This window comes from Lissotriton helveticus, chromosome 5_1, assembly GCF_964261635.1.
Source record: "Lissotriton helveticus chromosome 5_1, aLisHel1.1, whole genome shotgun sequence".
Lineage (NCBI taxonomy): Eukaryota > Metazoa > Chordata > Amphibia > Caudata > Salamandridae > Lissotriton > Lissotriton helveticus.
This window is the reverse complement of record NC_136065.1, coordinates 69654113-69681950: the sequence shown is the minus strand read 5'-3', so window position 1 is coordinate 69681950 and position 27838 is coordinate 69654113. Positions and strand designations below refer to the sequence as shown.

Here is a 27838-nt window from a genome sequence, read left to right as displayed (position 1 = left end):
ACCCCCTAAGCTGAGAGCTGTAATTTCATTAAATTGCAAATGCTTTTTTCCCCCTCTTCGTCTTTCCTTTACGTTTTTTTCTTCTCTCCGTCACACACTGTTTACTTATCTGGCGAAAACATATGTTGGAAGGAATCCGTTCCATTCTGCCCGTTGCCTTGGGTGAGAGTGCGGCTCGGGGGGGCCCCACTGAGCTCCCATGCTCTCCCCCTCCTCTTATGTATAAGGCGACCTGGCAGCAACCCGGCGACTTCAATGGAGGCGGCAGATACAGGGGGAGGGAACAGTGAGCCACAAATTCCTGGAGAGAGGGGTCACTCCACCACCGAGCGGCTGCGCCCCCCACTCTCCAGATCTGCATAGCATTAATATTTTTTCTCTTTAAAAAACGGCATCTCCAAAAACTCTGTATATTTTTCTCACTCTGTCATACATTTAATTTCACGCCCCGCGTTCTGAATATGCTTAAAAATGCATATCTCCGGCGCACCCGGAGAAACGAATGCAGAATGGAAGATAAAACGATGCGATTTGCCCCACAAGCCTATTACTTGAGGTATTTACATACAGTTTACCTCTGGAAGTTCCAAGCACTTTTTTATTCAGAAATAAAAATAAAATAAAACGGGATTAGATCCTTTAACTACAGTTACTGATTGAAAATATTTCTAGTTATGTATATATACATATCTTTATATATAGATGCGCAGAGGGTAATATGCCACAATATGCCATTGATCATCATTGGTGAGTGTGGGGACGGCGAGGACAAGATTAGGCAGGGGTGTAGCTTAGTCTGTGAGATTCACAAGGTGTGAATCTCAAATTTCCCAACTAAAAATGCAGTGGGCTGCAGGGTGGCATGACCATTAGTGAGGATGGACTGCTTCCAAGAGGACCAGAGTCAGTGCTGATTTGCATTAGGAAGACCAATTGCTTAATTTTAGCCGAGCTCCAGCCAATCATGATGAAGTAAGAAATAAATTTCACGCCGCGCGAGCCAACCATATTGGAAAACGCTAGACAGGCTGTTTGTCACTGCTTGCTTCCCTGCCCCCTAGCTGTGCTTGCTCTCCTGAGTGTGTTTGTGGCTCTGGGTGGGTGTGTGTGGCTCTGGGTGGGTGTGTGTGGCTCTGGGTGGGTGTGTGTGTGTGGCTCTGCTGTGTGGCTCTGATGTGTGGCTCTGGGTGTGTGTGTGTGGCTCTGGGTGTGTGTGTGGCTCTGGGTGTGTGTGTGTGGCTCTGGGTGTGTGTGTGGCTCTGGGTGTGTGTGTGTGTGTGTGGCTCTGGGTGTGTGTGTGTGTGTGTGTGGTTCTGTGTGTGTGTGTGTGGCTCTGGGTGTGTGTGTGTGTGGCTCTGGGTGTGTGTGTGGCTGGCTCTGGGTGTGTGTGGCTGGCTCTGGGTGTGTGTGTGGCTCTGGGTGTGTGTGTGGCTCTGGGTGTGTGTGTGGCTCTGGGTGTGTGTGGCTCTGGGTGTGTGTGTGGCTGGATCTGGGTGTGTGTGGCTGGCTCTGGGGGTGTGTGTGTGTGGTAGTAATTGCTGTCTGCTGAGCTCGTCCGTAGGGTACAATAGGTCTCACATTTGCGAGAGATTAAGCTAATGGCAATATAAATGACAATGCCATTTATTTATCTGTTTTCAAAACCAACACATAAATACAAATTTTGTCATAATGCCAATAGCTCTAACTTTTCCAAAGGCGAAACCATTGCATTGTAATTGCTTGTTTCCGTTTGGCTTTCATTTTTTGTGTCACTTTTGCCATCACTTAGGGGTAAAAATAAAGTTGTTATAGCAGGTTGTGTTTTTTACTTTCACCGGGGGTTCATTTTTCTCCGATAGTGTTATAGCCTGTTTATCAGCTCTGGGGGCGGGGGGAGGGGGCGTGGGTCACTTTTCTTGCTGTCCACTTTGGGGTCAGACCTCTCTCGTGGCCCCATAGCTGCTGTAGTTCTTCGCAGCTTGGGTCTTACTCGAGCTGCCTTTGAAGTCAGTGCTTCTTACGGGATGGCGTGGAGTGTCCCCAGTGACCAAGCAGAAGCCTAGGCACATCCGCCCCCAGCAGAAGCCGTAAGCAGGAGCCGCACTAGAGACTCTCAGCGCCCTTCACTGGCGCCCGATCCCCCGCAGGTGCAGGCCTTATGTCTGCCCCACCACAAAGTCGGTCCGGGGCACACCAGAGCACCACGGGCCATATTATCAAGAAAAGGCGATACATTATCGCCACTTTTATCGGCAGGAAACTGCCGCTAAAGCGGCGATAATGGGCTTGATAATATGCCCTTGTAAATTCCCATAGAAGCCCATGTTCTGGTGTTAACCTGGGCTTCTATGGGAATTCACAAGGGCATATTATCCGGCCCATTATCGCCGCTTTAGCAGCAGTTTCCTGCCGATAATAATAATAATAATAATCCACATTTCTAAAGCGCACAATCACCCGTAAGGGTCTCTAGGCGCTGGGGGCCGTCGATAAAAGCGGCGATAATGTATCGCCCTTTCTTGATAATATGGCCCCCGGAGTCCAGCCACTACTCGCAACCCCTCGCAGGCCGCTCCGATCGCTGATTGCCAGGCAGGAGAGAGGTGAAGGTGGTCTCTAGTCTGATGCCATCTTGCCCAAAAACAAACCATGTGATTCCAGCATCATACCAGGTACCCAAGACATCAACAATCCACCACTGTACCCATCATCTGCTCTATAAATTCCAGCACAGAACCTATCTCAAAATATGTTGATGCCTTTCTATGCCCCCTGACTTGTAATTATCAATCTTACATTACATATACGGGGGACATAATAATCAAAATAGAAAACATGCCTTCCAACCCTGAGAGAGAATTTCTAGTAACATTACATATTGAGGCGCTGTACACTAATATACCACAACAAAAATCCAAAGAATCTGTAGCAGCACTGCTCAGTAGAACTGCAGGAGAAAGACCAGATAGTTTTTTTTAGAGTGCCTACAGCTATTGCTATGTAACAACTACTCTGAGTTAAAGGAAACACGTAGCAGCAAATAGAGGGGACGAGCATGGAAGCTTATTGTGCTCCAGGATTGCTAATATCTACATGGGAGAGTCTGAGCATATATTCAAAAAACGGGCACTTGGCCCTTCATCAGGGGCTCTATATACTGCAGAAAAAGGATTGTACACAACTATTAATTCATGTATAAAAGACATAATTCAAAAAATAATTAACCATGATATCAGAGTCCAGCATTTAGACTTTTTAGACCTTATATCCCTCACTGTGTATAACCAAATTGTCAAACAAGAAGTCTGTGCACACGGGCAGAAAACAACCCTGTTTTCCACCCGTGTGCACAGACTTTTATACAAGAATTAATAGTTGTGTACAATCCTTTTTCTGCAATATATAGAGCCCCTGATGAAGGGCCAAGTGATCGAAATGCATTGGGCAATGAAAATGGATGCTTGAAACGAATTATTGATGTGAAAGTAATGTCAATGAACATTGAATAAATTCAAGGAACATTCAAATAAAACTTTATCGATACAAACAAATGGCACATTTCTGGAACTTTTCTTCTTCTCGTGTGCTTTTGGGGACGTTACCACGATTGGAATAATGCTACAAAGAGTCTGAGCATAAACACATTTTTAATGAAGTAGCTCCGTTCTTTGGAAGTGTGAGATTTTGGCTTACGTTTATAGATGACATCTTCTTTGTCTAGGGGGGGAGAGACCTACTGGACTCAGCCGCGGTCGGTAGAGGGAGTAGCTGCTGGGCGGTGACGTGGAGAGGGGGAGAGGGTGGGGGGTAGTAACTATGGATTACGGAGGTTTACAGGTAAGTAAACATATAAATAAATAAAACAAATTTCGTTGTGCGCACTGCATCCCTAACTGCGATGCAGTGCATGCAACGAAATTCGTTTTATAAGAGCCTGATATTTCAATTGAGATGCCCTTCTTTCACGGATACATCAAAGGAAGACAAACAAGCTAGTATGTGCCATCAATCACTCTCCTTTGTGCTTTAAAGAATATTGGATAAAAATTGGAACATACTTAATGCCAATAAGATCAGGACAATCTTCTGAGACCCATACTAGCATACCGCAGAAATGCGACTCTTAAAGATTGGTGTGTACTAGGGACCTACCCAAAAACACTCCTACTCAGAGGTCCATCATGGGTTTTTCAGTGATTAAAGGCAACCACAGATGCGGCGCATGTGCTACCTGTGAAACGGCGGTTGTGACATGCCAATGGGAATATAGAGGTTGCTCTGGCATCATAAAGGATATGACTTACTACAGGAGTCAAAACATAGTCTACCTGATCACCTGTCCGTGTAAGCTGGCTTACATTGGAGAAACTGTCAGGGAGTTCAGGGTACGATACGTCGAGCACAAATCTGCAATCAGGACACAAAGACTTGCATCTCCCATGGTGCAACATTGCCATGAAAATAAACACAAAGAGAAAGATCTCCAATGGCAGATTTTGGAAAAGGTGAAATCCAAACCAGGTAGTAACGACACAGAGATATGCAAACAAAGAGAGGCCTTTTGGATATTCACCCTTAATACTGTTAATGAAAAGATGAATGAGGAAACTGTGTGGAAAGTAACTTGATCAGGTGGTAAGGGAGTGGAGATCCCATGTCTCCATCCTTGGGACACACCCCATTTTCTGTTAAGACCCATAAACTCCTCCAGACAGCTATCTGTAAGGAAGCATCTATGTGATAGAGCTTGAGAGTGGTTCCTGTGCACACGCACGTTTGGTTGATGGTCCGTTTGTGCGGACTACGTTGTCTACTTGTGCAGAGTAAAAGGTCGAAAAAGAAGCTCAAGATTCAAATTTCTTGTGAAAAAGTTTTTTTATAAGTCAAACAATGGACAGTACAGTGAAGAGGTAGCCAGCCGACACGTGTTTCGTCACACCGTGATGGAGATGTGACTCATCAGGGCTGTAGGGCTACAATGAGGAGGTATCATAAGGCTGGAGGAGTTACGGTGAAAACGTTTCGTCCGCCTTGAACAAGCGGCGAGGAAACGTATGGTGAATTTTGCCGGGTTTGTTTGCCGGGTAGAGGCAAAGATAATAGGGTCAATGGCGTCCTAAAAAAGCGGCTCGGTGAGAGAAGAGCGCACCGAGTTTGTGCGTCCGACTGCTAGGATGGGTTATCTGGGTGGTGGATCCACCACCCGGATACCACATCCTAGCAGTCGGACGCTTCCAGTGACACTTCCAGCTCCAGATCCAAATGAAAAGTGACCAGGAGATGGAGAAAGCACCAGGAGTAGCCTGCTGGACAGGGACAGGAAGTTGGAGGGTCCAGGGCACTTCCTTCCTCTTGAAAACAAAAGTAAAAAAAGAAAATGTACTTCTTGCACAAAACAGAATAGCCAAATGTCAATTTGAGGAGTTGTTTTACTCTAAATCATCATTTCAAGAAGGTTTTGAAGCTGCTCAGGGAGAGAACCTTCGCCAAACTGCAGTTGCGGTAGGTCGTGCGCGTTCAGGATCGTGTTCCTCACAAAACCCCCACCAGAAGTCCGCTGGCACGCTCGAATGATGTGTTAGTGACTGCAAACTCTTGCGGGACCATCTGGCTGCCTAGTAAATCTCGTGGCGCTCGAAAATCTCGACAGCAATCACGAGCACTCATTTTTGGTATGCCAACACAAAAGAAACTCCACTCCGTTGCGGAGTGCAGAGTTTTTCAGCAACTCTGCATTCTACACGGAACGTGGAGTTGCCAAAACTCCGCAAATGCCGCAAGCAGAATGGAGTTTTATGCCTAGGGTTACACATTTGGAGTAATTCCTTTCAGCTGTTCGGGCTCTAGTGGGGTCTTAAATTCGTATGGACATTTTCACCAGGGAAATAGGTTTCGGGATGCCCCATTTATCTCGGGCTCACTTGACGAATCACCCCAAAACTTTCGAGACAGCAGCTGAAGTCAGCAAAAATTCTGTGAGAATTCATCAATGCCACCAAAGTTATTGTCAAAACAAAAATGTTCTTCCTATGGAGACTGTGGCCTATCTATAACTATCTACTAGTGATAGCAAGTAGGTAATACAGTCACTGAAAAAAAACAAAGGTTAAACTGACATTATAGTTAGGCGTGATAAAAAGATCTGATATTGTTTGGACAATTCATTGGAAAAAACAAAGGTTAAAGTGATGTTGCAGTTGGTTGAATATATCAGCACCAACATAATGCTTTGAACTAAAAAAATTACAGAAATCCATCATTTTTTTAAATTTATTTATTTGGAAGTCTTCTATAGTGCTAGACAGACCCGAGTGTATCGGAGCACTTTACAACATGATGAAAAAGGAGACAAAAAACAGGGCAAAGGCATTGAAGGACAAATACAGAAAAAGTAAAAAAATAAAGGAGGCTTTACAGATTATGCTGAGTGTCCGAGGTAAGCTGTTGAGGGAGAAAATGTTCAGAAAGGAGGCTTTACAGTTCTGCTGAGTGTTCCCGGTGAGCCGTTGGGGTAGAGAGGTCGAGGGGGACGAGGCGAGGCATTGCGGGGGAGGGGTCATGAGGTAGTTTTAAGTCCTAGGGGAGGCACGACTAGAGCTGCCGCCTGGTGGAGATGAGAGCATCACGTAATTGCGTTCGGGAAGGTGCGGTTGAGGTAGAGAGATTTAGGGAGGCTTTTGAATTTTGAAAAGAAGGGAGTGGTTCTGATGTTGACTGGGATGGCATTCCAGATTTTCGGGGCGTTTTCTGCAAAAGAGCGGGCAGCAGTATTATGTTCACACGTTTTTAAGGGAATGAGTAGGAGAGAGTTGGAACTCCTGAGGCTTCTCGCTTGTCCGGCTTTCTTGAGCTTGGAGGCTAAGTGTTCTGGTTTCTCTGTGTGCAGGGTTTTGTGTGTGAGGCAGGCAGTTCTGAAACTGGCCCGCATTTAGACGGGGAGCCACTTTAGATCTCTGAGCGCAAGAGAAATGTGGTCAAATTTCTTGATTCCGGTGACCATTCTGGCTGCAGCATTGAGGGTGGTTTTAAGGGGGGCTAGGTGAGAGTGAGCTGTCCCGGAAAGAACTGTGTTTCCATAGTCGAGTCTGGATAATACCAGGGCTTGGGTGGCTTCCTTGAGGTCAGAGGTGGGGATCTGGGGTTTGATTTTGTTAAGGAGCTTCAGATTGAGGAAGGCGCTCTTGGCGGAGTTCTTGATGTGATTGGACATGGAGAGTTTGTGGTCAAGGGTGATTCCCAGTGATTTGACCGAGGTTGCCAAGGTGAGATTTCCATTGAGGGCACCAATAGCTTTTAGCCATTCCACGATTTGCGGGTTTTCGTCCTTGTTGGAGATGAGGAGGATCTCGCTTTTGCCCTGATTGAGTTTGAGGTGGTTCGTTGATAGCCATTCTTGGACTTCATTGAGTGTATTGTTGAGTCTTTGAATGTCGTTAAAGGAGGAGGTTTCCAAGTAGATCAGAATATCATCTGCATAGAGATGAAAGGGGATAGTCGCTTTTTTCAGAATGGAGGTGAGAGGCTCCATATATATGTTGAACAGTAGATGGGAGAGAATGGAGCCTTGAGGAATGCCTCTGTTAACGGGAACGAGATCGGAGGCAGAGGATTTGATTTTTACTCTTTGTGAGCAGTTTTGGAAGAAGGAGGAGAACCACTGAAGGACCACTTTCTCAGCGCCTGCCTGTTCTTTGAGAGCTTTGATGAGAAGACTGTGGTCTACAGTGTCAAAAGCGGCAGACAAGTCTAGGAGGATGAGGAGACAGCAATGGCCAGCGTCGAGGGAGTTGAAGATGTCGTTCATCATGTTGAGGATTGCAGTTTCGGTTCTGTATCATTTCATGAACCCAGATTGGTGCTGGTCGAGCAAGTTTATGTTGTCAATATGTTTGTTCAGTTGACAAAGGACACATTTTTCGAGGACTTTGGCAAGGAAAGGGAGATTGGAGATGGGTCTGAAATTATTCAGGTTGGTTGTGTCTAGGCCTGGCTTTTTCAGAAGAGGAGTGACTTGGCCGTTACAGTGTTATAACTTGCACCCCACCATGCACTGCTTACAACCTCACATACTGCATCCCTCATTACAAATTCAATGACACCATTTATGACATCACTGATGACAACACAGATTATATAATCCAAGCTGCATTTGTATACATTACTCTAAAAACAAGAGGTATGCCATTGATTTCATCGGTAGCTGAGTTCATATTAACAATTAACCACAGATATATTGGTAACCCTAACTGTAATGCTCAGATAAAACCAAGTACCTCCGGATATTAACCTTCTGTTACATAATTAATGCCCTACTATAGACAACCATTACCTGTATCAAACTGTTCACAGTCACCCAACCTACAGTGAGAAATGTCGTGGATATGAGTAGAAAGTGGGTATTGTAAACATTGTTTACTCTATGTTGGGAGTTTACTCAGTACCATACTGTTTGTGAAAGTCTCATCAGAAATACACTACAGAGTATTAAAAAGGTATCTACTAAGAACAGCGTTAATAGGGCCGTGGCCTGCCTGGAGTCAAAAGGGATGCATCATTCGAGTGCTCTGGTGATCTGGGCCTCTGCCGCTTGTTTCTGATGCATAGGGTCAGGCTGCCTAGTCGGAAACTAATTCCCCGGACCCTCAAACTGCTCTGTTCTTACCGTCTACTAAATGGGGCCTCAAAGTGCTGGCCACTCATCAGCGGACTCAGCGAGAGATGTGTGGTGAACCTGTGGCAGGATTGACAAAATGGCAGCTGCAATTTAATTGCTGCTGTTGCCGCCTTATGGATGTTGTGGCTCAGAGCCCTTGGGCTCTATGACTGCCTCTAACCCTTGGGGTGCTCTAGCAGAGCTGCAGTGAGGCTTAAACATACTCTGGAGAAGTTTGAGCAATGAAGCCGTGGCTGCCCTACCAAAACGGCAGCCGCAGTGGAAAGGGGCTTTCGGCGGCAGCTACGGCCTACGTACTAAGGACTTCCCTACTGTGGATCTGAATCAGCGACACGGGGATGGATGGGGGCTGCCTGGGGCCACAAGTGTCTAGAGGGTTGCCGGTGATGAAGGTCACTTGATGCTGTAAGAAGTGGCTGGTGGCGCCTGTCTGGGCCTGGTGGTTGTCTGGGTGCTCTAGATGTGATCCTGTGTTGCAAGAGCGGAGGCCTCATCTATATTCCTGGTATCATTTGCTGATTACCTTTGTGGAACAGTGCTGCTGCAGTACAGGTGTCTGGGATTCTGAGGAGTGTGTAGTGGATCTGGTCCTTGGTACCTGAGGGTGTGGGTGATGGCAGTGGATACGGTAAGTGAGAGCCCAGGAGTAGGGAGAGGTTTCTGAAGATTTGTGAGCCATAGGGAATACCTGTGACTCCTCTGACTCCAGGCAGTTTAAACTGCAGCTCAAAAAGTGCAAGATACATAAGCAGATGGATGTTGAAGATCCCTCCTCAAAGATAACCCCTGAATCAGACTCCCTGGAGGTAGAGCAATTATTACAAAATCTGCAGTCAAGACTCACTGCAATTGATACAAAAATGTCAAGTTTAATTTCAGGATGGACACCATTGCTGCCAAGTTGGAGAAGCAAGAAGGTTGTCTCATGAAAACGGATCTTTGCATCTCTACTATGGAGGATTCACAGCAGATGGATGAAGAGCAGCTACACTAAAAAGATAAAGTCCTGAAAGTGGTTAAAGGAAAAAATGAGGACCTAAAGGCCAGATCCAGATTCAATAACCTGTGCATTCTGAGAACAGTTGAGTCGACCAACTGTTACCACTTTACCATATCCCGTCCACATCCTGACATAATTATTCTGCCCTCTATCTGTTTCTTCTTCCTTGTCCCATGGTATTGGGTGCAGCACATCAGGTGTTGGGGAAAAGTTGCTATCTAAGAACCTCCCCTATCTGACACAGGTGATTGGTTTAACCAAATTGCAATCCCTACCCCGAGAGGGTGCAGGAGCTTGCCTCTCCTTTTCTTCTCTTTCAATCTTCTATGCTGAGAGGGTGCTGGAGCGTGCCTCTCCATACCGAAGAACTCCCTTAGTAAGTTTCCCAAAAGTTGCGAGTGCTTTGCAAACGCGTCAGGAGCCGCAAAACTATTTCAGTTGTTTTGTTCTTCATGCGGCAGAAGCCGCTACTGCCAGGGCCGGACTGGGAACTAAAAGCAGCCCTGGCCAATTTTGCCAGACCAGCCCCCACCCGCGCCTAGCGCGCGAGAGCAGTGTGCGCGCCCAACCGCTACTAAGGGGGTTGGGGGGGGGTGGGGGGTTCTTCCAACAAGAATATTTTGGAAAACAACAGACCAAAATTGTGAATTTTACAGCACATTTTTCATTCCATATTTAATTATATCAACTTTCAAATCACAGTAAATAGCAGATGGTGACCTTAAAGAACACCAGGTTATCCACCCATAGAAATTCTTTCACAGAGCACCGAAAATAAACAGAAGTAGTGAATCGGAGAGAACAAAGTAAAAGTGAGACCAGCCCCCACATGGTGTGTAGCGCTGCTCTCCCTGCTGGTGGAGGGCGCCCTGGTGCTCTTCCTGATTCTGGCCTGGAAGAAGAGGGACCCCAACCTACCCCCGTGCCGCCGCCCTGGCCCTTCATTGGCAACCTGCACCAGCTGGACAAGAGCGAGCCAGATGCCACACTGATGTAGGTGGATGAGCACCGGACGGCTTATAAGGCTGTAATAGGGATATTCAGACCAGACGCTGCTTTTAACAGGTCAGAGGAGCCGGGGTCGAGTCGGTGACATGTGACCTGCGCCTATTGCAGTTACCCTCCTCCAGTGCTTAATATGTGCCAGTGCTTTCCTGTGCTCAGCACCTGCACTTATTTTAGAAGGCCGGGACTATAAATCTCTTCTCCTGCACTCAGAATTCCTTATAACTTTTCAAAATGACTATGCCTGCTGAATGACTGCCTGATATGTCTTTACAGCCTAGCCCTCGATGATTCAGGCAAGATGCACATGAATTGTGCAGGCATGATGCATGTGTTACTTTTCAGGACTGTGGTCCTTTCTTAACGCACACAGTCCCTTAAAGTGTCTGCCTCTACTGAGCATAAGCATCTGTGCAAGTTCTGCATCATGCAGTCTCAATGACCGCAGAATGGGATGGATCGGTCTGTGTGATGCTGAAGAGATCGAACTACGGAAAATGTTACGTTTGACATTTCCACTTTACCGATTAGGAATAAAGCAACCTATGACCTCCAACCATCCTAGTCCACTAAATCAAGGGAGAGCCCGCTAAAGGGGTGCAGCCTTCCTCCTTGTCAAAGATGGGTTTGTGTGCTGCCTCAGTCAGAATTCTGTTCGTGTCTGTCTTGGGAAACATCATTTTCAACGAAGGCTTTTCTACGCGTGACGTTTACTACGAGGCACTTACCTCGCAAACGTCTTTTCCACGCGTATGCCTTCAACGACAGTCTTTACCACGCATATACGTTCTGGCTAGGGGGAGGCGTGGAATTCCTTCCAGTCGTTCAGCGTGGGATTGGGGGGTTGGCGGGGGTCGGCTGGGGGAGGGGCTGGGGGGGCCTGGGGGGGTCTCCCCCCCAAAAATAAACAAAGGAGCGGGTTAAATAAATTTAAAAAAAACGCACTTCAGTACCACCGAGGTAAAAGGAAAGTGCCTCCCCCAAAGACGTGCCGTTACGTCAAAATAGTAGTCCTTTTTTAATTTTGGCAGACGTGTTTTGACGCTTGTTTCGATGGTGGATGGAAGTACGGGCTGCTCGTGAAAGACGGGAAGGTGTCAGGTAAGAAAATATTCTTTATTATTTGTGTTTAAACGAAGGTTAAAATGCGTGGTATAATCCTTCGTTGCAAATTCCAGCGTGGTAAAGCCACTTGCGAACTAAAATTCGCGTGGTATTGCCATGCGTGGAACTTGTATTCGTGGTAACATCATATATTCGTCTGTCTTCTGCCCTCGTCACATAAAGAAGTTTAAAGCTCCAGGGTTGTCAAGTTTGTAGTGAGTGCACAGTGCTTCGTTTTGGTCATTAACGGTTTTCTAAGCACTCCTTTAGCACTTGAGAGGCTAGCTGATGGTTATGATCACACCATAAAGGCAAGTTAGGGAACTGGAATTAAAACTCAGGTGAAAATTTCAGCTTCGCTTCTGCTTCCGGCCTGTGCCCAGAGGCATTAAAGTCTTTGGCTGGTGCTGGGCGCACTCACTTGAAAGTGGACTACTCTTGCAAACTAATACATCTAAAGAATTTAAAGCTCTTGCACCAAAAGGTGTATGCCTACCAAGTGGCATTGCACCATGCACACCTTGTGTGTGTGTTGTCCTCGCTGTTTCAGGGCATTTTAGTGCTCGGAAGCAACCTTGCTGGAAAATTGCTCTTTATTAAACACACAAACTTTTAAGAGGATGAACTAAATTTGTCAACAACACGGCAATGTGTGCATATGTAGGGCTTCTGTGGATTGCAGAACGAAAAAGGAAGGCAGACAAAACGTACATCCTGGGAGCAAAATAATAGTGTCCATGTGCTACACAAACGCTCATAAATTCACTACAAAATAAACAAAAAAGTCGTTAGGTGGACTGTTTAATCCCCACTGGACAGTCCAGTGCCTGGATACCTTTAATGTTTGAAAGCCATACGTTCACACAAAAACATTATAAAGTAAAATGCTTCTATGCGCTGAACTGAATGGTTTGCTTATGTTACATATAGCACTTAACAGTCTACCCATCTTTGTTTCTAAAAACTCCTCTTCATTGTAGCAGATCATAAAGCTCCGCACATGAAAACAATTTGCCCAGGAACACACATTTTTGTTAACAGAGAAAGCCGGGATTGGAAGTTGAGTTTGCTTGATAACCTGCTTACACAATTATTCCATGTTTTACTGCTTTACAATTATTGTCAGCATGACATGAACCATATGTTGTCAATAACAACATAAGTAGAATGGAAAAAGTAATTTGTGTGAGCCCGCAAATGATAGATCAGAGGTTTATTCCCGAGTTAGAAAGAGGCCATACACATAGTTTTAAAACGCACTTCTACCTCATTTTAGTGAAGTGTGGGTGTTCTACGCCATCCACATCGAGCCAGCACCTCCATAAAACAATGCACACTTTCACACTTACTTGATTCTACCCAGAAAAAGTTTGTTGAACTTAGAGGTGTTCTTTCATCTGTTTCCTCGTACCACCCCCTAACTCAATGTTTATGTATTAATGGATACCTCTCTCCATAGCGCTCACTGCAGAACTTAAGTGCCTGTAGGCGCTTCACAGAGATTACCATATAGATTTGATGCATAGTGAAGTTGATAGAACACAAGACTTCAATTCATAGTGAAGGCACTGAGTTTCTGCTCTAGCATTGTCATTTTTGATAGATATAATAATTTCCCTCATTCAAATGCATTTTGTTTAAATGAATGCTGTGGTGAAATAAGTGGACTGTTATAATCATTGTCGTAATTCTCAGGGAGTATTTTATTTTTGATTTTGGCTGCTCTCGAGTTGTCAATGTAGGCAGTGTGCATAACAATGGTACATTTGGGTGGCGCAAGTAATGCAGCCGGGTAAATAACTGGAGTAGACAGTTAAGCTACTTCAGTGCGCCTCCTTTCACTAATAATTGCGTTTGAAAGCGCCTACGTAACTCAGTTCTGGATGCGCGCCCTACATAAACCTCTCTTGGATATGCCTAAATAAGACTAGAATGTTGCTCTGTTTACAAATACTCGGTGGAGCCTGATCAGGAAGTAAGGAAGGGAATCTGAGTCCCATGTGCAGAGTGACCCGATGGGAGAGAGAAAGGGGGGTGAGGTTAGCTCCATAAGTGGAAGCGAGAGGGAGCGTTGTTCAGTCTGGGCGCTGCTGCTGCTCCATGTTGTGTTTGTGCTTTAATGGTGGCTCAATATATGATAAAGCAATCACGTCCCTCACTACCACAGTGCCTTCTCCAGAATCGAAGGTGTCGCTACAACGCAAACACAATGATTCTCTAAATCAAAGTGGGTGACTAGGGCCCAAAACCTTCATTTTGCCCTCATTGCATGAACATCAGAAAGGGCCCAACACCATCGCTCGTGATCATTATGTCGGTATGTTGTGGTCCTAACGTGCAGGGACACTGCCTTCCAAGTATTGGGTAACGTAGTGTGAAGGAGAGGTCCCACTGAGAGTAGCTTTGATGTGGAAGTTCTCCTTAGTTATTAACAAAGTAGATTCATTTTCTAGCTAATTGTTTGGCTTTTCATGTGTGGATGGTCTTGTGGTTGAGACACACCCATTTCAAGTATGTCCAGAAATGAATTTTGGAATAGAGGGAGTGGTAAGAGTAGGAGGGAGACAACACCTACCTGGCATTTCATCAAAGCAATTCAATCAGCCAATGATTGCGCTCAACAGAACAGTTTCCTTTGGACAAGCTATTGAAGAAAAACACACACAAACACTCTCCGCTTCTCTTTACTAGACCCAAAAATCTTCCCCAACACAGTGACAACAAACCACCTGGCTCCAGTCAATAAGAATCCCAGAACCTTGGAAGATGCTTATACATACTCCAAAAGCACTACAGGTTCACACAGCTGGTTGAAATGCGCTATCCTGGTGCCGGTGTGATGATACAACATACCATTACGGACTAGAGTCTAGAGTAGGTTGCATTCTGGAAGGTCTATAAAACGGATTATTCGGGTAACTCTACCTGAAGTAAACAAGGGTCTTGGGCAGTGTGGCTGAAGAGTTGTCGTGAGGAGAGAGGGTGCTTTGGTTTGTGCATTAAGTGTGGTGCTGCAAAACGTAGAGTGGTCTCTGGGTCTAGTTGTAGAAACTACCTTCTAATGTGACAGGCACGTATATTGCCTTTTTTGAGGTCTTGTAACGCGCACAGTTTATAAATAGTTATTACTGTACTCAATCAGGGGAAGGAGGGGTGATTGCCTTTCTAGTTGGTGCTGAATCTTCTGACACTGTGCTTCTTCTGTGGATTACATTTAAATACACAACTCTCTGTGCTATACCCAGTCTAGGGGGGGGTGGTGGTCAAGGAGTAGTGCACCAGCACACGAGGTGGGAGCACTGCATGGCTCTGCAGCTATCGAACCAATGCAGTGTCCCATGCTCGAAGTCACCTGGGGATTGTTTGGGTCCTGTTTTTCAAAGGCATGCTGTGTGACCTTGAGCGCAGGTGTCTTCCCGTTGTGCCTAAATATATATAGAGAGACCAGACGTTACAGTAAAAATCCCGTCCAATGACGTTGATGAGAGGGTTCTTTCTTTTTTAAGATGTTATATATACTCGACCTGAGAACAGAAGAGACCGAGAAGGGGTCAGAGAGGCCTCTGCGATCCATTATGAAGCTGCCTGTCCATCCAAAAGTAAAGCGCCCCAGCATTTTTGAAAGACTGGGATCTGGACTGTACTGAGTTCACAGATCGGACCTTCATTATTTACAATCCAACCTGCTCCTTTACCCAGCGCTGCTCATATTGCCGATCATCATGGGTAGGTCCGGGCCTAATGGCTTTTGCACTAAAGTGCAGCCCGGGCCCTGGCCCGGTCGCAATTATCACGCTCAGCCTAACTCACAACCCCCCCCCCCCCCGCCAGGAAACTCATGCATGATGCAGGGGACGCCGACGGCCTCTCATTCGCCTTCGGCTGCGGGCGCGCTGCGCCGCGCCGGGCGGCAGACACGGGGACAGGCTCCGGCTCCGCTCCATGCCAGCCTGTCTGTATTGCGCTTGCGCTGTCGGTCTCCAGACTCCACCCTAAAGGTGATTGACTGGAGCGCGGCGCGCAGACTTAGAGTAGACGTCACTGCGCGCCGCGCATCACGGTGCACCCACCCGACCCAGGTCAGAGGTCACAGGTGCATTTTTTATTAATAAAATAAAATCGGGGGAGTGACATGTCGGAAACAGTCCCGGACGGTGTGTGCAACTCCAGCAGCTGCATGTTGTTTGCTCGGTGACGTCTCGGGCTCCAAATCGGCCCCAGCAACACAAAACCGGCCCCCTGTCACCCAACCGGCCCCCACCCCGTCCAGCTGACCGGGGGATTGCCCGGTGCCCGGCATTGCCAGTCCGGGCCTGGCTACTGCACAACCGTTGCGGCCGAAGCCGCTAAACATGTTCTTTATGGGGTAACAGACGCAAGTGCTTATTGATTGTGGCAGGAGCTGCTAAACATTTCCTTCAAGAGGCAGAGGCCGCAAATCTTTCATTACGGTGGCAGGTGCCGCTCCCCAGTTTTCCAAGGCAGCAGAAGCAGCTAAATATTATTTCCCTAAAGCAGAAGCTGCAAGTTGGCTTCTGGTGTGGCAAGGACCGTGAAGCCTTTTTACTACAACGGCAGGAGCCGCAAGAGAGTTATAATCAACGCTGACCGCAAGTGAGGTCACCTGACCTCTCTTCTATCCTTGAGGTGCACGGCAGGTGCTGGCAGCACCACCTCCAACGTGAGAACGAGTTTGGCTTTCACCTTTGTTTTCTTTGTACCCCTTCAGGAAAAAGGGCCATCAGGAGAAGCCAGCGCTTTTTTTTGTTCTGTAGGAACCAATACCCCTGATCCATTCCTTCTGAGCTGCCTCAAGAAAGTTTCTCTAGTAACCCTGGATCTGTTACTAGACGCCCAACAAGATTGTGCTATATACCACCATGCTGAGTCGTTCATGGTGAGTGTGTGTGTGCCTATTTCTTTTCCCCCTTTATTACATCAGACAATGACTTTAACTAGAGTCTAGTTCCTACATCTTTTCCTTCCCCTCTTATAGTCATCCCCTCCCTTTTGTCTTGCAGACCACCCGCTCAATCTTCCCGTATCTGCTGCTACCCTGTAGAGGCTGTCTATATTCCTCCGGTCTGAGGCCGCCTTATCTGACATCCCTCCTACTACCGCTCCTTCTTGTCCCAGCACTCCAAGGGTGGTGTATTCCTCTTCCCTTTCTCCTTCGAGACCAATCGCCCATACCATCATCATCTGTGTGGAGGACTGGTCCAGAGGTGAGAGGGGAGGCTCTTTCATTCCTGCGGTCCCTGTTGGTCAGGTGAGTGGGGGTTGTAACAAAAAACCAAGCCTACGATATACAGACCGCCCGAGTGAAGATGGGCCCTTAGACAGGAGAATCAGTCCTTGAAATCCCAGCTTCACAGTAGACAGGCAAACACAGCATGAGGTCTTTCGCCCGGAACTATCCCTAGGACACATCAACACGTAATAAAGTCGGCCACCTTCCATTTTGACAAAACACAACCTGATAGTGGAGCCCCACCTACTAGCAATACTGTAGTTACACCTGTTCCCATTCCCTTACCTAATCCCGAAAGGTTTAGTGGAGATAGCGGCAAATATTGCAGCTTCATGAACCAATGTTATTTACAATTTGTGTGTCGGCCCTCTGCCTTTCCGGATGACACAGCCAAAGTAGCTTTTGTTATATCATATCTTATGGGTACCGCAGCCAATTGGTCCATACCCTTGGTAGAGACAGATGACCCTCTTTTGCATTACTTTCCTGTTTTCAAGGAACAGATGAGAAGGCTGTTCGACAAACACACATTTATGCAGGCAAGCAACACAGAACTGCTGAATCTCTGACAGGGTAGGAACCTACTGCTATCATATATTACGGACTTTAATAGGTTAGTGGTCGAAACCCAATGGCTCATTGAAAAGAGAACATCTTTGTTTTACCGGGGGCTGAGTGAGGAATTAAAGGATGTTCTGTCTCAAATAGTAGAACCCCCAGAGGAGTGTACTGAATTCATTGACTTGGTAATCAAGATGGACCACCGACTTCGTGAACGCCATGGAGAGAAAGGGAGGTCTGAAACTCCTCACGTATTGCTCTACAAAAGCAATAAGAAAGAGGATCATTGCCCAGTATCAGATGAACCCATGCAAATAGGAGGGGTTTGGGGTCCTTTGACTCATGAGGATAAGGAAGAAAGACGCAGTCTCAACCTTTGCCTGTTTTGTGGGAAGGGATGCCATTTTGCCCGAGAATGCCCTGTTCGCCCTAAGACCTTAGGGCCAAGAAAGACCGTGGCGCTTGCTCGGAATATCCAGAGTGCCTCGGTAGCCAGGGTGCCGAGACACTTCACCATATGTGTAACACTAATATTGACAAATAGAAATCAGGTGTCCTTATCAGTGTTGATAGATTCCGGGGCTACAGGGAACTTCTGGGACAATCAGTTAGCCTCTTTCCTTGGCATTACGTCTATACAGAAGAAAGAGCCTAAATCAGTGAGAGCTGTGGATGGAACAGCATTATCCTCAGGACTCATTACGAGACATACCGCCCCTTTAGCACTGGTGTGTGACAATGGACATTCTGAAGAAATCTCCTTCGATCTCATAGATACTCCAGCCTCTGGAGTGATTCTTGGAGTACCCTGGTTGCAAACGCATAACTCAAGAATAGATTGGGTGCAGAGAACTTTGACCTTAGATTCTAGTTTCTGCATCCAACAATGCTATAAAGAAGCTATAGACTGGGCTTCTCCTTTGGTATGTGCGTCCTGTAGTGGTGCGGAGCCTGAATCCCTACCCAACGTCTAAAAACAGTACCCAGATGTATTCAATAAGGTAAAAGCCACAGCATTGCCTCCTCATCGCACCTTTGATTGTCGTATAGACCTAGAACCTGGGAGTGTCTTACCTTGCAGTCGGATCTATGCCCTATCCAAACCTGAAACTGTCTATCTAAACGAGTACTTGGATAACATGTTAAAATGTGGGTTTATCCGGCATTCCTCTTCTCCTATTTCATCCCCTCTTTTTTTTTTATATCTAAGCGTGAAGGAGGCCTTCGCCGCTGTATAGATTACAGTTCTCAGTAAAAAAGAAATACCTGTTACCACTCATCCCTATATTATTAGATCAAATCACGGATGCCACTGTGTTCACTAATATCGACTTGCGAGGAGCGTACCATCTCATCTGAGTTTGTGATGGTGACGAGTGGAAAACGACGTTTAGGACTAAGTTTGGCTTATTTGAATACTGGGTCATGCCGTTCGGGCTGTACAATGCCCCTGCGGCATTTCAGTTCTTCATTAACAACATTTTCAGAGATTTTCTAGATCACTTTTTAATAGTCTATATAGACGACATCCTGGTATTCTCGAAAAACCATAGTGAACCAAAAGAACATGTGAAATGAGTATTGCAAAGGTTAAGAGAACATCATCTCTTTTCTAAACTTGAGAAATGCTCATTCCATGCCTCCAGGGTAGATTTCTTGGAGATTGTAATATCCGAAAACGGGATACAGATGGACAAAAAGATGGTAGAGGCCATCTTGTCTTGGCCTACCCCCACCTGTGTCAAGGGCATACAATCAGTGTAAGGAGTCGCTAATTTTTACATGCGTTTTATCTCGCATTTTTCAGAACTGGTAACCCCAATAACAAGACTCGGTAAAAAGAGAGTGCAGTTTATTTGGTACACAGAAGCTCAAAAAGTCTTTGATGCTTTGAAGAAAGAGGTTACTTTAGGGGTGGGTGGAATTTGCGTAGTCGCACTACGCAAAGCTCAGCGAAACGCTAACATCTCCTCGAGCACGCAAAAGTTCAGCGAACACGCGGAATTGCTTGTTCCACCCTTTCGCGATGCTTTATTCGTGTTAAGGAACGCTGTTTGTGTGCTCGGAGAGAAATATCCTGCGAACACACATTTTGACAGCGTGAACAAGCAAAAAATTCTGCGAAGCTGTGGTTCGCGGAATTTGGGGCAATTCCGAGTTCCCCGCGTAACGCAAAATTACCCAAATTCCGCGAGCGGAACGGAATTTACGGCCCAGGCCTAGTTTACTTCTGCCCTAATACATCCTGATCCTGCTTTCCCTTTCTTTGTGGACACGGACACATCACAATCTACAGTAGGAGGGGTTCTATCACAGAGAGATTCTAATGGCCAGATGCATCCTATCGCTTTTTTTTCCAACAAGCTAGTGCCCGCCGAACAAAATTATACCGTGGTGGAAAGGGAGCTGTTGGAGATACGGAAGGCATTCCAAGAATGGAGGCACTACCTCTGGGGAGCCAGACATCTCATCACTATCTATTCAGACCATAAGAATCTGGAATTCTTCCGTACTGCCAGGGCCCTGACCCCTAGACATATGGGTTGGGTATCTTTCTTCAATGAGTTTGATTTTGTGATTACCTACCGGCCAGCTGCACAACAATTAAAAGCTGACGCTTTATCCCGTTTATGTGTGTCACTGCCTCATAAAAGAACAGAACCTGACCTGGAAGCATTCATACAACCGGGTCGAATTCTAGGGTATGTTTCTTTTGATCAATTCAGTAGTGACTTGAAAAAAACACTAACAGAGGCCGACATGTCCCCCTGGTTAGAACAGCCTCAATGCCATATGACAGGGGGCTTGCTTTATCACGGTGAACAGTTGTATATACCGGAGAAATTGCGGGATCAAGTAATCCAGTGGGTTCACTCCTCCGCTTTAGTGAGTCACCCGGGCATTCTGGAAAACAACAAATATTTGTATTAGATGGTTTTGGTGGGAAAACATGGTGAAGGATATATATCTGTATGTTTACTCTTTTACCATATGCGCCACACAGAAAACACCATGCACCACACCATAGGGGTTATTACAGCCTCTTCCAGTTCCCCCTTATCCTTGGCATACAGTAAGTTTGGATTTTATCATGGGTCTCCCCCCAGAAGAAGGGCTCACCACAATACTTGTCATAGTAGACTCCTTTACTAAAGTAGCACATTTTGTCCCCCTTCCCAAGGTCCCCACTGCTAGTGAGATGGTGTCCATCTTCATACAGAATGTGATCCGTCTGCACAGAATTCCTTTGGTCTTGGTATCCAATAGGGACTGAAGTTTTTTCTAAATTCTGGCGTGAGATAGGCTCTGTTTTACAAATGGAACTCCGGCTGTCCTCCGCGTATCATCCCCAAACATATTTACAGACGGAGAGGGTGAATCAAATCATGGAACAGTATTTGCGCTGCCTGTTGGGTACCTTAACCAGTATTTGGGTCAAACCATTGCCATTAGCAGATTTTGCGTATAATAACAGTGTCCAATCTGCCTTCGGTATGTCACCCTTCTATTGTGCTGTGGGCTTTCATCCCAGAACTGTGTCCCTACAACCCACTCATAAGGTCCCTACTGTGGATTGCCTATGTAATAATCTGAAGGAAATATGGAAACCTGCTCATCCTCAGTTACAAGCCACCAAAGAAATAATGAAGAAAGCTGCTGATAAACATCGACGCCCTGCTCCTTGTTATGCCCTAGTAGATAAAGTCTGGCTGGCCACAAAAACCCTGAAATGAGCAGGGCCAAAGAAATTATAACAACATTTTGTAGGTCCATTTGCAATAAGACAAATTATTAATCCAGTGGCCATGAAACTGGAATTACCGGAGGAGTATTGCATCCATCCTGTGTTCCATACGTCCATTCTTAAAGCCTTTGTTCCCTCCACACGTCCCATGATTCCACCCCCTCCTTTAATGGTTGTAAACCAAGAAGAGTATGAAGTGAATGGTATTATGGATTCACGTAGGCAAAACGGGAAACTGTATTACCTATTGGATTGGAAGGGATACCCTCCAGAGGAGCAAACATGGGAACTAGCCACATTTGTAAATGTACCCCTATTGGTTCGGATATTTCATGCCTGTAACCACACAACACCTCGCCCTGTAAAAAGAGCCTTAAGGGGGAGGTAATGTTACCACTTTCCCGCATCCCGTCCACATCCTGCCATAATTATTCTGTCCTCTATCTGTTTCTTCTTCCTTGTCCCGTGGTATTGGGTGCAGCACGTCAGGTGGTGAAGGAAGCTTGCAATTTGAGAACCTCCCTTACCCGACAACGGTGGTTGGTTTAACTGAATTGCAATCCCGACCCTGAGAGGCCGCAGGAGCCTGCCTCGCCTTTTCTTCGCTTTCAATCTCCTATCCTGAGAGGGTGCTGGTGCGTGCCTCTCCATACCGAAGAACTCCCCTAGTAAGTGTCCCGAAGTTGCGAGTACTTCGCAAGCGCGGCAGGAGATGCAAGTCCATTTCAGTTGCGGCCAGAGCCACTCCATCTTTGTTTTTCCCGCGGCAGAAGCGGCAAGTGCTCAACAGCTGTGGCCAGAGCCGCTAAACATTTTCTCTGCGCTGTAAAAGCCGCAAGTGCCTCACAGCTGCGACTGGAGCCGCTTCACCTTTGTTCTTCATGCGGCAGAGGCCGCGAGTGCACAGCCGCTGCGGCCGGAGCCGCTAAACATTTTCTTTACACAGCCGTGAGTGCTTATTGATTGCGGCAGGAGCCGCCAAACACTTCCTTCATTACGGTGGCAGGTGCCGCTCCCCAGTTTTCCAAGGCGTCAGAAGCAGCGAAATATTATTTCCCTAAAGCAGAAGCTGCAAGTTGGCTTCTGGTGTGGCAAGGACCGTGAAGCCTTTTTACTACAAAGGCAGGAGCCGCAAGAGACTTATAATCAACGCTGACCGTGAGTGAGGTCACCTTACCTCTCTCCTATACTTGAGGTGCACGGCAGGTGCTGGCAGCACCGCCTCCAATGCGAGCACTAGTTTGGCTTTCACCTTTGTTTTCTTTGTACCCCTTCTGAAAAAATGCCATCAGGAGAAGCCAGCGCTTTCTTTTGTACTGTAGGCACCAATACGCCTGAACCATTCCTTCTGAGCTGCCTCAAAAAGTTTCTTTAGTAACACTGGATCTGTTACTCGACGCCCAACAAGATTGTGCCATATACCACCATGCTGAGTCGTTCATGGTGAGTGTGTGTGCCTTTTTCTTTTTTCCCATTATTGTATCAGACAATGACTTTAACTAGAGTCTAGTTCCTGCAACTTTTCCTTCCCCTCTTATTGCCATCCCCACCCTTTTGTCTTGCAGACCACCCGCTCATTCCTCTGGTCTCCAAAGCTACCCTGCAGACGCTGTCTGTAAACCTACCGTCTGATCCTGCCCTATCTGACATCCCTCCTGCTACCTCTCCTTCGTGTCCCAACACACCAAGGGTGGTATATACCTCTTTCCCTTCCCCTTTGGGACCAATCGCCAATACCATCATCATATGTGTGGAGGACTGGTCCAGAGGTGAGAGAGGAGGCTCTCTTTGTTCCTGCAATTCCTGTTGGTCAGTTAAGTGGGGGTTGTAACACCAACACATGGAAGATGGAGGCCTTTGTGTAGACCATACTTACAACTCTATTCGAAGTGAATGCCGATGCTAAGACGTCTTTTGTCAAGTGAGCACATAGATCATTGGCTGCCTGACCTCCACCTTATCCACCTGCTCACCCCTTTATAGCTAAATTGTTACCAAGGTAGAGACACTGCACTCCTCTATTCTTAAGTACCCAGGGATCCTGGTGAATAAAGGCATGATGGGGATGTCCCTGGACAATCTGAACCCATTGCTTGCCCAGATGAAACATGACTTAGAGTGATAGGCTCTGTTGGGGCTTTCCGTGTGGGGCAGAGTACAAGCTGTGTGAATGGTAACCCACCCATGCTTTATATATACCCTTCTTGCATGCAGAATGTGGCAGTGGAAGCCCTACATCAGATGGTCTAGGCCTCCCCTCTCTCACCTGCCCCATACCCCCTTTACACCAATTGTCACAGATGTATGGACCGTAATGTGCAATACTACTGTATACAACATCCTACGCCCCAGTGACACAGCTAGTTCACACACTTCCACATGCCCCCCTCCATTGCGCACCCGCATCGTTCTGGCAATCAAACTCTCCTCTGTCTACCCACCCATCATCTCCTCTCTGCCGCCGTGTCCCTCCTAGTGTTACACAGTCTTTGTCTTCTTTTCTTCACTTTTTTCACCCCTCTCCTATAACCCCAAATGTGATCAATCCTCTCCCCTATCAATCAAACAATCAAGGTATTTGTATAGCGCGCTATTCACCCGGAGGGTCTCAAGGCGCTTGGGCCGCTACTGCTCGAACAGCCAGGTCTTGAGCTGCTTCCTGAAGGAGAGGTGGTCTTGGGTCAGACGTAGGTGGATGGGGAGGGAGTTCCAAGTCTTGGCTGCCAGGTAGGAGAAGGATCTTCCTCCCGCGGTGGCTCTTCGAATGCGTGGAACGGCGGCGAGGGTGTGGTTGGTCGATCGTAGCTGGCGGGTGGGAGTGTAGAAGGTCATGCGGTTGTTGAGGTACCTGGGGCCCAGGTCGTGGAGGGCCTTGTGTGTGTCAGAACCTTTCCTGCTCTCACCCCACTCCCTTCATTTCCCTTCCCCCTGCCACACTGGCCCCTGATCATGCAGACCTGCAGACCCTCAGTAAAAATATCCCCCTCTTTTCCACCCACAATGATCATTAATAGCGTCCAGGAATATATGTATGCGGGCACCACCTCAAGGAGCACTGGGCTCATACCTCTTCTGTCTGCTCCTTCCCCCTCCCATGCAGATGCTCTTGTCCTCCCCTCTCCACCCCCACTCTTCACCTCTCACCATTAAATATGATGAACCCTCCATTCATGTTATCATTGCAATGTGATTACTGTACCTGTTTGGAGGAGGATGATTGTCCATGCTATGCATCTTTGCTACTTCTTAATAAAGAATTGCAACACACAATAATGAAAACATGATGATCTGCTATGCTTCTATTTCAATTTTTCCCTGGACAATTCAGGAGGCATGTTGCACGTTTCTGCCAGTCAAGAGGAAACTCCAAGGCCTCCACATACAGTGCACTATGTCATAACCAGCGAGGCTGTGCATTTCTCACCAAGGAACTACCAAGCACTTCACTGAACCACAGCAGGCAGCTGCCTACATTAAGAAGCTCCACAAAATCCAGGGCCAGGTCGCACAACGGGGTGACCAATCGCTCTCCAACTGCTTCTGAAATGGACATGGAGACCTGGTCCTCATAAGGATTTAGGGGGTCCCATTGACTCACGTATGATGGAGTGGTGCTGGGCACTTCATGACATTTAACTGCCTCACTAGTCTGATAAGGGACTAACTCAAGAGTACTTTAATTAGCTATTGGCTGATAATGTTATGACATTTATGAGGCGGTGGTCGTCATGGTGGAGACCTCAGAATTTGGCACACTCCAATGGTAAACTACAGAGTGGGGAATCCTATCACATTGATCTGTTGGATTGCTGTATCAAGGGATTATTGGTTCTATTTGTTGGCTAGTTTGTGAAGTGGTGCAATTCATCAAAAATGTTTTGGGCCTAAAGTGGGTGGGGGGAGGGTGTTCTTGGGGAATCAGTGTGGCAATGTTTAAATTTGCTCTGTTAAATTAGCGACGGCAGATGGAGGGGCCTGAGTTATATACATGACGCGCTTTTCATGGTAATAAACAAAGTAGAACGGCCAGGAACTGAAGTTGTCTGACGTATGTGGAGTACCGGCACCTCTAAAGGTTATTAATTAAACCCTAATTCGGGCAATCTGGCAAAATGTAAATACGCACGTTTTGTATGCATGGCATGTCCAAGGGAAATGCACTTTGTGGAATGCGTGCACAGTGAGAATTTTCTGTATTTACATAAATACCAATAACCAAGGGGTTTATACTGTGAATGAAGCAGATGATCTTACATGTCATGACAATAAATAAGGCACACATTGTTCTCCACGCTATAAGGTTCTCAATAGCAACACGAGCACGTTTGTATATTGAATAACACGTGGCATTTGTATGTTATTGATGGCCTTTATGTATGAGAAGGTAATATAAACATTATGCGTGTTAACCTGACACATGGACAAGTACCTAGCACCACTTATTATTCACCGGTACTGTCGTTATCCACGGCCTGAATGAGTATGCGCACTGGATATCACAAGTCAGCACTGGGAATAATATGGTTAAATACTGCTTAACCCATGTGAGACTTGGCCCTTTCCCCAAAATTTTTCGCCTTTTTATTTCCCTTTTAAATCAGAATGCCCTCATGGTAACAACAATGTATAGGCCTTGTGTAGTGAGGAAAGCCCTGTGTACTGTGAAACTGATGTTAAGATGCAGGTGTCTTATACCCCTAACATGGCTGCCACTGACCACTGCTGCTGCAGCGGGGTTTAGTGGGCGCATTCTAGTGGCTAGGGCCTGGCTGGAACCCTCCAAACAATATATCAACTTAGCCTGCCAGCCTGCCCACAGGTAGAATGGTGGAACCTCCTAGAACCCCCTGGAACCTTCTGGAACAGGTGAGGTGACACCAACTGCCACTGCCAACTGTCAACTGGCACTGTATAAGGAAAGGAAGGTAAACTTTCCTGTCAGAGGGACTAAGGTGTCGTGTATTTCTATAGGTTCTGAATCAGTCCCCCTATTCCTGACCCTATTCTGGTTAAACTAACTATCAAGTTAACTAACAGTCAGCCCATGAGGCAAGAAAACCCCCATGATGCAGATACCGTTATCTGACGCAGTCACACTCCGGCACAGGAACGTGTTATCTGATTAGGTCATAACGCTTGAGATCTAATTAGACAAGCGACATTCCTCCAGCCCCTGATAAGGCATACGACGTTCTCATAACAAATCAAACCTATGACAACCTGGAAAATCCGTGCGGCCATTGTTTTGATTTCACAGAGAACTTTAGTAAAGAATGTGCTAACGAGCAAGTCGTATGACATCTTTATTGACGTATCTATGTCCATCCTTACGTCAATCTCGGCACCTTTAAGGTATAAATATTGCCGACCTTTCCCTATGCAAACACACGCGTGGTGACAAGACGGAGCAGCCATACTTGCCGAAGCCGAGAGCAGAAGCAGACCCCGCTGGCAGCAGCCCCGCCTTCCTGACGCGCTGAGAGACGCGCTGCTATCTCAAGCCGAGAGACCCAGCACCGGCGTTTCTGGGCAGCCCTCGCAGGCAGCCTGGAATATCGAGAGCAGAGAAAGAGATACCATTCCTCATTCATCCTAACTTCCAGGTACAGAACTGAATAACCCCTCACAGAGAATTCTTTAGTTATTCACTTGGCAAAAACAAACTTAACTTAAACTGTAACTTTCTATTCCCGCCCACGCATTAGACTTAGGTCAGGTACACGGGGTAGGCGTATTTAGAAACACCAGTTGAGTACGTTTAGTCAAATGTATATGTGTATGTAAATATATTTTAATCATTTTAAAACATCATATGGCTCAGAAACCATATCAATGTTTTTACAGTATTATTTTATACTATTGCTTTTAATGTATGCACTTTACTTAACTATAAGTATTGCAATAATATCGATCCATTTCTCTTGTACGAGAAAAGAGACTGATCAATAAATAACACCTTTTTATTGAACACGCCCGTCTCTTCCTTTTCTCTACATTCTGATGAGACTAAGAATGCACGTACTGACTGAGTAAAATAATTGCCTTGTGCTCACACGACTCTCGAGATTGACTCTTGATTAGGGGAGAGCAAAGTTGTCATGTTCTATGGTTGTCAGAAACTAAATCCCTTCTTGTCTAATCAGGGAAGTTAATCCTTCCTTGAACATTCGAGAAAGTTTCTAGCGAACTCTGAGCTTAGCTGGCAAACCCAAAAATTAAGTCTAGTATCGACAGTAGTAGACCTACTTAACGTCTGGCCTAGGCCTTTACTGCTGTAGGTACTATTCCAATGCGCAGAGCCTATTGGGAAAATAGGAGCTACACTACATGGCGCCCAACGCGTTTGGAAAGGGCGATAAAACTAACGTAAGACATTTAGAGTAACTCAGTCGTGCTTTCTCACTCAGACCCCTTTTCCCAAATACTCCAAAGACGTCTGGAGTGGGTGAAAGGTAATATCCTCCAAAACCTCGCAGGAGGGAACTCCTATGTAAGGTTCTTGGTATAGTCAACGTT

At 46.4% G+C, this 27838-nt stretch overlaps 1 long non-coding RNA gene across 1 annotated transcript in view; it reads left to right on the top strand.

Moving 5' to 3' along the window:
- LOC144754140 (uncharacterized) overlaps positions 1–25282 on the top strand; it is a 71796-nt gene extending 46514 nt beyond the window's left edge. Inside the window, exon 3 of the long non-coding RNA XR_013594670.1 lies at positions 24651–25282. This is a non-coding gene — a long non-coding RNA (uncharacterized LOC144754140). The remainder of the gene's footprint in view (positions 1–24650) is intronic.
- The last annotated feature ends 2556 nt before the right edge of the window (positions 25283–27838 follow it).